Raw genomic sequence first — 14,333 nt, forward strand, 5'->3', positions numbered from 1 at the left:
ATACTGATTTATATCATGAATCCGTGAATTTATGGAAGAAAAATTAGATTTTTATAAAATCTTTCAAAAACAAAAATTTAAGATTTGAAGGTCCATTTGACATCAGAATTGGATAATTTTTGTTAGGTTGGACTCGTCTTGGAATGGGTATTCGGATTTCGTAAGTTTTTTGGGATTTGAGACGTGGGTCCCACTATCGAATATTTTAATAATTTTTGGATTTTTATCCGGAAAATTTGTAAATTCATATGAAATTAATTCCTATGATTAGTATTGAATATATCGAATTGTTTGTGAATAGATTTGAAGCTTTCAGAGACAAATTTAAAAGGAAAAGTTATGGTTGAATAATTGATCGGAATTTGCAAAGCGAGGTAAGTGTCGTGGTTAACCTTGACTTGAGGGAATAGAACCCTTAATTTAATTGTTATGTAAATTGCATGTGAACGACGTATAGGCGAGGTGACGAGTGTCTATACGTCGTCAAATTAATTGTTTGCATAATTACTTAAAAAATTATAAATTATTTTAAATCATGAATTAATTATTATAATAATTATTTCTCTCCTATTCTTGTCCAAATATTAATTCTTAAATTGCTGCATTAATTGTTACATGCTACTTGCATTATGTGTCTTAATTGTTATTTGACATTTAGCATATTAAATATTAAACTGCCTATTTTCTCCCTGATTTCTATAATAATTTGCTATTTGACATTGTTTGTTTCATGATTAAATCATAATTATTGTACGCTTGTTGTCTTATAATTTCATATTAATTGTTGTATTTATTGGGGAAATTCCTTCTATAAGAATTGGTAAATGAATATACTGGAGGAGCGGGTTGCACGCCGCAACAGACTTATTTAAAAAGTCCATATTGGAGGATCGGGTTGCATGCCGCAACAGACTTATTAAGAGTCCATATTGGAGGATCGGGTTGTACGCAGCAACAGACTTATTAAAAGTCCATATTGGAGGATCGGGTTGCACGCCGCAATAGACTTATTTAAAAGTCGACATACACACACACACACACACACACACACACACACACACACACACACACACACATATATATATATATATATATATATATATATATATATATATATATATATATATATATTGGGGGATCGGGTTGCACGTCGCAACAGACTTGATTTAAATGAATATATTAGAGGAGCGGGTTGCACGCCGCAACAGAACCGAATGTGAATATATTGTGAGAGCGGGTTTCACGCTGCAACATAATTGAATGTGAATATATTGTGAGAGCGGGTTGCATGCTGCAACAGAATTGATGGAAATGATAATTGGTCATGACTGTTGAGTTGGCTTCAATTATTATAAATGAGTTACCTGATTTATTTCTATTATTGTTGTTGTTACTAATATTGCGTACAAGTAATGTCAATGTAAGTGACCCGCCTTAGCCTCATCACTACTTCGTCGAGGTTAGGCTCAGCAGTAACCAGTACATGGGGTCGGTTGTACTGATACTACACTCTGCACTTCTTGTGTAGATTTCGGAGTTGGTCCCAGCGGCGTGCCATAAACTTGCTCAGATTTCAGCTATTCAGAGGAGACTTGAGGTATAACTGCATGGCGTCCGCAGTTCTAAAGTCCCTGCCTATTTTACTTTAGCTGTGTGTTTATTTCCAGACAACTTTATTTTATTCAGACCTTTATTTGTATTATTCTAGAAGCTCGTGCACTTGTGACACCAATTCTGGGATGGTATTTAGACACCATTGTTTTTATGGATTATCACTATATTTCAGACCTTACTTCCGCATTTATTTCTTTGTTATTAATAAATTTAAATATTGTTTAAAAATTGGTTAATATCATTCTAACGTTGGCTTGCCTAGCAAGTGAAATGTTAGGCGCCATCACGGTCCAAAGGTGGGAATTTCGGGTCGTGACAGTTGGTATCAAAGACCTAGGTTACATAGGTCTCACGAGTCACGAGCAAGCTTAGTAGAGTCTGAAGGATCGGTACGGAGACGTCTGTACTTATTTCTCAGAGGCTATGAAGTTTAGGAACAATATCACGTCTTTCTTATTCTGTCGTGCAATTTTATTCTATCATCGATGATTGAACCATTCTACTCTTATTCTCTCGCAGATGTTTAGAACACATAATACCTCTACCGATGGACAGGGACCAGAACCCCCGGTGGCAACTATGGCCAGGGGTAGATGTCGAGGTCGTGCTAGAGGCCGAGGCAGAGGTCGAGGTAGAGCTCAGTATAGAGCTCGAGCAGCTGCACCCATTGAATAACCTCAGGTGGACCTTCAGGAGGAGGCTCCAGTTCAAAATGTACCAGTTGGACCAGTTCAGGTCCCGGAAGGATTCATAGCCACTCCAGTGCTTCAGGACGCTCTAGTCCGTTTGGTAAGTCTTATGGAGGGCGTGGCCCATAATGGTACATTTCCAGTGGCACCAGCCATCTCACAGGCTGGGGGAGGAGCACAAACTCCCACTACTCCCGCTCCGGAGCAGATGGCTCCCCAGAATCAGGCTCCAGCAGCCCCGCCAGTTGGGGTAGTTTAGCCAATTATTGTGGCACAGATCGGTGATAGGCCCGCCATATATTTTGAGGCCTTATTGAGACTGGATAAGTTCAGTAAGCTCTTTCCAGTTCACTTCAGTGGTACACTTTCTGAGGACCCACAGGATTATCTTGAATGCTGCCATGAGGTGCTGCAGAACATGGGTATAGTTGAGACCAATGAGGTTGATTTTGCTGTATTTTAGATGACGCGTTCCGCCAAGAGGTGGTGGAGAGATTATACATTGAACCGACCAGTCGGATCGCCTACACTTACCTGGGAGCAGTTCTCTCAGCTATTTCTGGAGAAGTTCCTCCCTATCACACTGAGAGAGGAATTCTGCAAGCAATTTGAGCGTCTACAACAGGGCAGTATGACTGTTACTCAGTATGAGTCCCGTTTTGTGGATGTGGCCCGTCATTCTCTCCTTTTACCACCTACGGAGGGAGAGAGAGTGAGGAGGTTTATTGAGGGACTCATTCACCCTATCAGACTTCAGATGGCCAAGGAGACCAGAAGTGAGATTTCTTTTCAGGCGGCTGCTAATGTCGCAAGGAGGATCGAGATGGTTCTTGCACAGGAGAGAGGGCAGAGGTCTGATAAGAGGCCTCGTCAGTTCGGTGGTTACAGTGGTGCCTCGTCTGGAGGCAGGAGTAATTTTGGTAGGGGTCATCCTCCCAGACCGTTTCATTCAGCTTTTCATGCATCTCCCGGTGCTTCAGGGAGACACGGTCCTATTATGCCTTACTCTGGGCAGCCATCATTCAGTGCACATTCAGCTCCTATCAGTGCACCACCACTCCAGAGTTATTACAGCGGTTATCCGGCCCATTTGGGTCAGCTTCAGCTTCAGCAGCCACGACATCAGGATGTGTGTTATGAGTGTGGGAACATTGATCACATAAGGAGTTATTGCCCTAGATTGGCGAGTAACAGATCTCGGCAAGATTCTTGTGCCATCATACCAGCACCGGTTACTTCATCGCCTGCTCAGCCAACTAACGGTAGGGGTTAGGTAGCTAGAGGTGGAGGTCAGGCTATTAGAGGTGGAGGTCAGACCGTTAGAGGTAGAGGCCAGCCAGTCAGAGGCCATCCCAGGGATGCAGTTCAGAGTGGTGGGGCCCAACCTCGATTTTATGCTTTTCCAGCTAGGCCTGAGGCTGAGTCATCTGATGATGTGATCACAAGTATTATTCCAGTTTGCCATAGAGATGCTTCAGTTCTATTTGATCCAGGATCTACTTATTCCTATGTGTCCTCCTATTTTGCTTCATGTTTAGTTGTGCCTTGTGATTCTCTGAGTGCTTCTGTGTGTGTATCTATACCGGTGGGAGACTCTATTGTAGTAGATCATGTCTATCGTTCATGTGTGGTTACTATTGGTAATCTTGAGACTAGTATGGATCTTCTACTTCTTGATATGGTAGATTTTGATGTCATCTTGGGTATGGATTGGTTGTCCCCTTATCATGCTATATTAGATTGTCATGCCAAGACAGTGACCCTATCTATGCCGGGGTTACCTCGGTTAGAGTGGAAAGGAACTCCTGGCCATTCTGCCAGCAGGGTTACTTTTTATATGAAAGCTCGGCTTATGGTAGAGAAAGGGTGTCTAGCCTATTTGGCTTATATTCGCGATCCCAGTGCGGATATCCCTTCTATGGACTCAGTACCAGTTGTTCGTTAATTTTCAGAAGTATTTCCTGCAGATTTGTCGGGGATGCCACCCGACAGAGATATTGACTTCTGTATTGATTTGGCTCCGGGCACTCAGCCCATTTCTATTCCACCATACTGTATGGCCCCGCCGAAGTTGAAAGAATTGAAAGAGCAGTTACAAGACTTGCTTGATCAGGGATTCATTAGACCCAGTGTCTCGCCCTGGGGTGCACCAGTATTATTTGTAAAGAAGAAAGATGGATCTATGCGGATGTGTATAGATTATCGACAGTTGAACAAGGCCATTATCAAAAACAAATATCCGCTGCCAAGAATTGATGACTTATTTGATCAGTTTCAGGGTGCCAAGGTATTTTCGAAGATCGATTTGAGGTCTGGTTACCATCAGTTGAAGATTAGGACATCTCATGTCCCTAAAATAGCTTTTCAAACTCGGTATGGGCATTACGAATTCCTAGTGATGTCATTTGGGTTGACAAATGCCTCAACAACATTTATGGATTTGATGAATCGGGTGTTCAAGCCTTATTTGGATTCTTTTGTGGTTGTATTCATTGATGATATCTTGATTTACTCCAGCAATCGAGAGGAACATGAGCAGCATCTTCGAAGTGTGCTTCACACCTTGAAGAATAATCAGTTATATGCCAAGTTTTTAAAATGTGAGTTTTGGTTAGACTCAGTTGCCCCTTTTTGGGGCATGTTGTATCGGCAGAAGGCATAAAGGTGGATCCTAAGAAGATTGATGCTGTTCAGAATTGGCCTAGACCTACTTCAGTTACAGAGATCCAGAGTTTCCTGGGTTTACCAGGTTATTATTGTCGGTTCGTGGAAGGGTTTTCATCTATAGCAAGCCCATTGACCAGATTGACCCAGAAAGGTATCCCATTCATATGGTCAGACGAGTGTGAGTTGAGATTTCAGAAGCTCAAGACCGCTTTGACTACGGCGCCAATGTTGGTATTACCCACAGGTTCAGGATCATATACGGTATATTGTGACGCATCTCACATTGGGCTTGGTGTAGTATTAATGCAAGATGGCAAGGTAATTGCATATGCGTCGCGGTAGTTGAAAGTTCACCAGAAGAATTATCTTGTTCATGATTTAGAATTGGCAATCATTGTTCATGCGCTGAAGATTTGGAGGCATTACCTCTACGGTGTCTCGTATGAGGTATTTACTGATCATCGCAACCTTCAGTATCTGTTCAAACAAAAAGATCTTAATTTGAGGTAGAGAAGATGGTTGGAGTTGTTGAAAGACTATGATATCACCCTTTTGTATCACCCCGAAAAGGCCAATGTGGTGGCCGATGCTTGGAGTAGAAAGGTTGTGAGTATGGGCAGTCTTGCGTATATTCTGGTTGGTGAGAGGCCATTAGTTGCAGATGTTCAGACTTTGGCTAATCAGTTCGTGAGGTTAGATGTTTCAGAACCCAGTCGGGTTCTAGCTTGTACAGTCACTCGGTCTTCTTTATATGAGTGCATCATAGAGAGGCAGTATGATGATCCTCACTTACTTGTCCTTAAGGACACGGTGCAGCACAGTGATGCCAAATAGGTTGCTGTGGGGGAAGATGGGGTTCTGCAAATGCAGGGTCGTATTTGTGTGCCTAATGTGGATGGGCTTCGTGAATTAATTCTTGAAGAAGCACACAGTTCCAGGTATTCTATTCATCCAGGTACCGCTAAAATGTATCAAGATTTGTGGAAACATTATTGGTGGAGGAGAATGAAAAAGGATATAGTTGCACATGTAGCTCGGTGTCTAAATTGTCAGTAAGTTAAGTACGAGCATCAGAGACCTGGTGGTTTCCTTCAGAAGTTAGAAATTTCTGAGTGGAAGTGGGAGTGTATCACTATGGATTTTGTTGTTGGGCTCCCACGGACTCAGAGAAAATTTGACCCAGTTTGGGTCATTGTGGACAGGTTGACCAAGTCAGCATATTTCATTCTAGTGGCAGTTACTTATTCTTCAGAGAGGTTAGCTGAAATTTACATTCGTGAGATTGTCCGCCTTCACGGTGTGCCCGTGTCTATTATTTCAGATCGAGGTATGCAGTTTACCTCACATTTCTGGAGGGCTGTACAATGTGAGTTAGGCACGCGGGTGGAGTTGAGTACATTATTTCATCCACAGACCGACGGACAGTCAGAGCGCACTATTCAGATATTGGAAGATATGCTCTGCGCTTGTGTTATAGACTTTGGAGGTTCTTGGGATCATTTCTTGCCACTTGCGGAGTTTGCTTATTATAATAGCTACCAATCGAGCATTCAGATGGCTCCATATGAGGCATTATACGAAAGGCGATACCGATCGCCAGTTGGTTGGTTTGAACCGGGAGAGGCTCGGTTGTTGGGTACCGATTTGGTACAGGATGCCTTGGATAAGGTCAAGATTATTCAGGATCGACTTCGCATAGCTCAGTCTAGGCAAAAAAGTTATGTCGACCGTAAAGTTCGTGATATTGCATTCATGGTTAGAGAAATAATATTGCTCCGAGTTTCACCTATGAAGGGCAAGTTGGGTCCTAGATATATCGGACCCTTTGAAATTCTTGAAAGGGTGGGTGAAGTAGCTTACAAGCTTGCATTACCACCTAGTTTGTCAGCGTTACATCAAGTGTTCCATGTGTCTATGCTCCGGAAATATCATGGTGATCCGTCCCATGTGTTAGATTTTAGCTCAGTCCAATTGGACAGAGATTTGACTTATGAGGAAGAGCCGGTGGCTACTCTAGCCCGGCAAGTCCGACAGTTGAGGTCTAAGAGTTATCCTTCAGTTCGGGTGCAATGGAGAGGTCAGCAGGTAGAGGCATCTACCTGGGAGTCCGAGTCGGACATGCGGAGTAAATATCCACACTTATTCACCAGCTCAGGTACTTTTTCTAACTCCGTTCGCGGACGAACGTTTGTTTTAGAGGTGGAGAATGTGATGACCCAAAATGTCATCTTTAAATTTAATAAGTAATTCTGTGTTCTAAGACCTCAAAAACACTATTTATTATTCCTCGACTTGCGTGCGCAGTCCGTACAATTTTCCGAAAAGTTTTTATGTGAAAAATGAATTAAAATATGAAATAGAGCTTTAAAAACTCAACTGAATTGACTTTAGTCAACATTTTGCGCAAACGAACCCGGATTAGTGTTTTAACAATTCCTATAGGTCCGTATCGTGATTAGGGACCTGGGCGTATGCTCGGAATCGAATTTCGAGGTCCCTAGCCCGAGATATGGAATTTTGATAAAAAATTAAAAGCTTGAAAGCTTAATGATTTTTAAGAAATTACTGATATTGGGTTTATTGACCTCGGGTCCGTATTTTGGTTCCAGAGCCCGGTGTAGGTCCAGTATAATATTTATGACTTGTCTGCCGAATTTGGTGAGAATCAGAGTTGATTTGACGTGATTCGGACGTTCGGTTGTAAAAATGACGTCAAGGAAAATTAGCCTTCGCGTTCGCGAAGGCCAAGCCAGGCAAGCATCGCGTTCGCGAGGTAGCCCTCGCGTTCGCGGAGAGTAAAATTAGACAGCACAAATTTGTGCTTCGCCAACGCGAGGCACTGATCGCATTCGCGAAGGGTAAAAATCCCAGAAACAGAACTTAAGTTCTGAAAATGGGGTTTCGACCCATTTTCAACTCTTTTTCATTTTTGAGCTCGGGTAAGGCAATTTTTGGGCAATTTTCACAGAAAAATATTGGGGTAAGTATTATTTATCCTATATTGATTATATTTCATGATTTCATACTCATTTATATCATGAATCCGTAAATTTATGGAAGAAAAATCAGATTTTTATAAAATCTTCCAAAAACAAAAATTTAAGATTTGAAGGTCCATTTGACATCGGAATTGAATAATTTTTGTATGGTTGGACTCGTCTCGGAATGGGTGTTCGGATTTCATAAGTTTTTTCGGGATTTGAGACATGGGTCCCACTGTCGAATATTTTAATAAATTTCGGATTTTTATCCGAAATATTTGTAAATTCATATGAAATTAATTCTTATGATTAGTATTGAATATATCGAATTATTTATGAATAGATTTGAAGCTTTCGGAGATAAATTTTAAGGGAAAAGCTGTGATTGAATAATTGATCGGAATTTGCAAAGCGAGGTAAGTGTCGTGGTTAACCTTGACTTGAGGGAATAGAACCATTAATTTAATTGTTATGTGAATTGCATGTGAACGACGTATAGGCAAGGTGACGAGTGTCTATACGTCGTCAAATTAATTGTTCGTATAATTACTTGAAAAATTATAAATTATTTTAAATCATGAATTAATTATTATAATAATTATTTCTCTCTTATTCGTTGCCAAATATTAATTCTTGAATTCCTGCATTAATTGTTACATGCTACTTGAATTATGTGTCTTAATTGTTATTTGACATTTAGCATATTAAATATTAAACTGCCTATTTTCTCCCTGATTTCTATAATAATTTGCTATTTGACATTGTCTGTTTCATGATTAAATCATAATTATTGTATGCTTGTTGTCTTATAATTTCATATTAATTGTTGCATTTATTGGGGAAATTCCTTCTATAAGAATTGGTAAATGAATATACTGGAGAAGCGGGTTGCACGCCGCAACAGAATTGATTGAAATGAATATATTGGAGGATCGGGTTGCACGCCGCAACAGACTTATTTAAAAAGTCCATATTGGAGGATCAGGTTGCATGCCGCAACAGACTTATTAAGAGTCCATATTAGAGGATCGGGTTGTACGCCGCAACAGACTTATTAAAAGTCCATATTGGAGGATCGGGTTGCACGCCGCAATAGACTTATTTAAAAGTCGACATACATATATATATAAATATAAATATATTAGGTGATCGGGTTACACGTCGCAACAGACTTGATTAAAATGAATATATTGGAGGAGCGGGTTACACGCCGCAACAGAACCGAATGTGAATATATTGTGAGAGCGGGTTGCACGCTGCAACAGAATTGATGGAAATGATAATTAGTTATGACTGCTGAGTTGGCTTCAATTATTATAAATGAGTTACCTGATTTATTTCTATTATTGTTGTTGTTACTAATATTGCGTACAGGTAATGTAAGTGACCCGCCTTAGCCTCGTCACTACTTTGTCGAGGTTAGGCTCAGCACTTACAGTACATGAGATCGGTTGTACTGATACTACACTATGTACTTCTTGTGCAGATTTCGGAGTTGGTCCCAGCGGCGTGCCATAGACTTGCTCGGATTTCAGCTATTTAGAGGAGACTTGAGGTATAACTACATGGCGTCCGCAGTTCTAAAGTCCCCGCCTATTTTACTTTAGCTGTGTGTTTATTTCCAGATAACTTTATTTTATTCAGACCTTTATTTGTATTATTCTAGAAGCTCGTGCACTTGTGACACCAATTCTGGAATGGTATTTAGACACCGTTATTTTTTGGATTAATCACTATATTTCAGATCTTACTTCCGCATTTATTTCTTTGTTATTAATAAATTTAAAGATTGTTTAAAAAAATAGTTAATATCATTCTAACGTTGGCTTGCCTAGCAAGTGAAATATTAGGCGCCATCACGGTCCGAAGGTGGGAATTTCGGGTCGTGACAAGACCTAATTTGACAAACAAGCTATCACATTCAGCCAAAATCCACATATGCTAAAACTGAAATAGAGCAAATTATAGTTACCGTAATTTTTGGTCTTCCACCCGTATTTAATGGACAATTCTTTTCACAAGCGAATTTCGGGTGTGGTGATATCCAAGATCTTTTGAACCCACCGGTCTAAGCCTTCTACCACCGGTGGGACCTATAGGGTCGCTATAGCATACAGAAGTTGAGAGATCAATACAGGCATAAAAAGTATTTTGAGGGGGAGAATGTACTAAAAGGAACTTACGGGAACGGTTCCAGACAACCGGAAAAGATTAGGCCGTTGTTGGAATGATATCACCGGAGGCAACTGCAACAAATCGTTCCATCCATCCTCGGTCATTATCATCATCCATGCTTGATATCAAAGCATGATGACCACGTTTGCAAAGATTTATCATCCCCCTACGGAAGATCTTGGGTGAATAAATATTCATCATATGAGCCAAGGACAACTCTTCTCCGGTTTCAGAACACAAGCGCTGGAGGCAGACAACCGTCCTCCACGCAGAGGGTCTTACTTGTGCCAAACATACATGATAGTGGAGGCAAAATTCCACTATGACAGAATCAAGTTCCCCAGTCAAAGAAAACGTTCCCAAGGTGAAGGAATACGTATAAAAATATGTGAAACCCTCTCTAGGGAGGGTCACTCGATCCGATAGATTGGGAGCAATGATGTCCAAATTGGGGCAGCGACAATCTTCCTTCACAGTAAGGATACTAGAAGGACTAATGGAAGATGGGTACCTGCTAACCGCCCATGAACAGGGGTTATTAGTAGGGAATTTCTCCTCAAAATCCTTCGAAACATTAAGTCTCTTGGGGATTATAGAACTTACTGTTGGGGGAGTAGAATCTTCATTTTTTCTTTTGCTTTTCGAAGATCCATAACATTTAGATGAAGAAGCCATTACAAGAAGGGAAGAAGAAATTCTGAGTTTTGGTAAGAAGTAAAGAAGAGATAAAGAGTAAGAATGAAGGTTTGAAGATCAAGCAACTAGTCAAACTCAAAAGAGAAGGGAGCTGATATGTATAGGTAAATGTTTGGGCGGCTAAAATACTTGGCTCTAATTACCTCAATAACAGGCAGAAGACGTGCTAAATCATAAGAGGACGCGTGTTCTAGGCATTAAATGCGGAGGGGAAGACGTCTAATCAACGTCAGTGACCTACAAAAGGAATTATAGTATTTTTTGCCAAAAGAGGATTCTCACCAACTTTCCGGTAACACAAAGTTATGTTACCGAAAAGTAGGGGGACTATCTGTATTGGGTAAAATATGGTATATTACGTGGCCGTCTGAGAAGGGGATACATGGAGTCAAAATCGGGAGGGATATAAAATCGGGCACAATCATCTCGTGTGTCACCGAAAAGGGGAAGTCCATAAAGGGATTAAGCATGCTGCGCCCGGTAGCATTTAATGAAGGATATTCCACAACATTAAAGAGTAACGGCTCATTAATGAGATTTGAGCATTTATGTTTACTGTTAGGTTTCCATTATCACACTCCAATAATTGTCATTAGTGGTAGGCCCGACCATTACGCCCACTGAGCTATAAATAATAGGCTCAACCATCATTGTAGATGCATCCTTTTTGGAATACATTTTATACAAGGATCTGATATCTTTTTTCTCTCTCGCTTGTGAATTTTATCATCGTTGCGCCCGGAAATCTTGTTCCCGGGCTCCTTGAATCTATCTTTTCATCTACATTTTGAGCCAAGTATCTTACATATCAATCAATTAATTCATTATCTTTTGGTTAAAATTGACCCATCTGTCTAGAAATCATGAACAAATTTAGCTGTATCAATTTGCGGGTAAACAATTTGCTAGCTAAATAGTATATAAAATATGTACAATTTGCTAGCTAAATAGTATATATATATATATATATATATATATATATATATATATATATATATATATATATGCATATATACAAAGAATATATATTTTATAGGCTGTTTATTTTTCGGAACGAATAAAAATATATAATTCTCTAAGGAATTCAAGTGGATTAAGTTACAAGTCGATATGAGTTCAATTTTTCTTTCCTTTTTCCCCATCTTTTAAATTCGTTTAATATGAAATGTGATCAAATTCAAAGTCACTAATGTCAAGGACTTGACCTTTGTCTTGAGGGGAAGCACCAGATTTATGTAAAGCCTACAATTCAAACGGTTCAATTGTCAAGTTCAAATTTCTAACTAGTTGACAGTTTGAGGGGTGGAAATGACAAAATGGTATTTTGGTGGTTGAAATCTTTTTTTGGGGTAGAAAGTATATTTATAGTACTACTGTAGTAATTAAGAGTCATACATAACTTAGCTTTTTGAGCAAGACTGTCATTTTAAAATATACTAGTATACGTATCCGTGCGATGCGCGGATTGTCTCAAAGAAAAAAAAAAATAATATAGTAAAAACAGGTCTATATTGTAGACTAAATTTAGCAATAACACTCAAAAGAATTAAATCGAAAAACAAATATATAAATTTCATAGGATTGTATCTATACTAGAGACTTCATAGGATTGTATCTATGCTAGCGACCACCGATATTTATGCATTCACGCAAAGGTGAAGGATAAAATTTGTATCAAATTCAAAATAAAATCAATATAGATAATCAAGAAAAGAGCAGTCTTACATTTCCCTTTGGAGGTATTGAAGTTTATTTCCTTCACAAAATAAGGACAACTTATGCGTCAACTTATTCAATACCCTTCCCATCGGTCGGAGCATAATGAATCATCGCTTTTGCTCATGATGAAAAGACCCAATATTCCAATTATTTGCATTAAATGACGTGTCTCGCACATGATGTCATACTTGTGCATCTTCCCAGCCAGCAACTACTACCTTTTGCTTCAATGTTTCAGCTACTTTCCCTGAATGTACCAATAAATGTCATAACCTATTCCAAGTCTTGATACAAAATCTCTTATTCCCATTAGAGTATCTCAACCCTAAGTTGATGTTACAAAATATGGTCCTATCAAGTTATGGCAAAATGATTTAAACTGCTAAGTATAAACTAGATCCATTAGCCTTGAGATCAATACAAATTATAAGACTCCAACGCTCTCACCAGACCTAGGGTGAAATGTGCTCTCACTTATCCTAAATATTTTTCTCCCTTGAAAGACAAAGCAGATTTAGCAACACACCATTTGGTGGAAGACTCTTGTGATGACCCAAAATGTCATCTTTAAATTTAATAAGCAATTCTGTATTCTAATACCTCGAAAAGTATCATGTATCATTCCTCGACTTGTGTACGCAGTCCGTACAATTTTTCAGAAAGTTTTTATGTGAAAAATGGATTAAAATGTAAAATAGAGATTTAAAATTCAATTGAGTTGACTTTGCTTAACATTTTGAGCAAACGGACCCGGATCAGTATTTTGACAATTTTGATAGGTCCGTATCGTGATTTGGGACTTGGGCGTATGCCCGGAATTGAATTCCGAGGTCCCTAGCCCGAGATATGAAATTTTGATGAAAAATTAAAAGCTTGAAAGCTTAATAATTTTAAAGAAATTACTGATGTTGGATTTATTGACCTCGGGTCCGTATTTTGGTTTCGGAGCCCGATATAGGTCCACTATAATATTTATGACATGTCTCCCAAATTTGGTGAGAATCGGAGTTGATTTAATGTGATTCGGACGTCCGGTTGTGAAAATATAAGTTTTAAAGTTTTCTTAAATATTTCATTCGTTTTGGAGTTCAATTCGTAGTTCCAGGTGTTATTTTGGCGATTTGATCGTGCGAGAAAGTTCGTATGAGGTTTTTGGATTTGTGTGCGTATTTGGTTTGGAGCTCCGAGGGCTCGGGTGAGTTTCGGATAGGCTACGGGATGATTTTGAACTTAGCAAATTTGGTTTTTCAGAAACTTCAGGCTTCTGGTATTTCCTTCATCGCGTTCGCGAATGTACTCTCGCTAACGCGAAGAGCAAACTGGGTTGGCTAAATTTTCCTTCTTCGCGAACGCGAAGCTATGGGGACTTTACCCTTCGCGAACGCGACCAGCTCAACGCGAACCCGAAGCTTTAGAGGCCTGGGGGGAGGGGTCAGTTGTCCTTCTACGCAAACGCGAGAACTGGCACGCGAACGCGAAGGCCAGGGGGGAAAAAGCCTTCGCGAATGCGAAAGCCACGGGCTACTATTCATCGCAAAAGCCACGGGCTGCTATTCATCGCGAACGCGAAGAAGGCCTGGCGTCTGTGACTTAAAACAGAACCAGAATGAGATTTTTCCTATTTTTCACAAACCCTAAATTAGAACTCGGTTAGGGGCGATATCAAAGGAGTTTTTCACGATTTTGAACTGGGTAAGTGTTCTTTATCATATAGTGATTGCATTTCATAAATCTAAATCTATATTCATCGTTTATTTCGGATTTAGACGAAAGAAATTGGAATTTTTGTAAA

This window comes from Nicotiana tomentosiformis, chromosome 12 (assembly GCF_000390325.3).
Source record: "Nicotiana tomentosiformis chromosome 12, ASM39032v3, whole genome shotgun sequence".
Taxonomy (NCBI): Eukaryota; Viridiplantae; Streptophyta; class Magnoliopsida; order Solanales; family Solanaceae; genus Nicotiana; species Nicotiana tomentosiformis.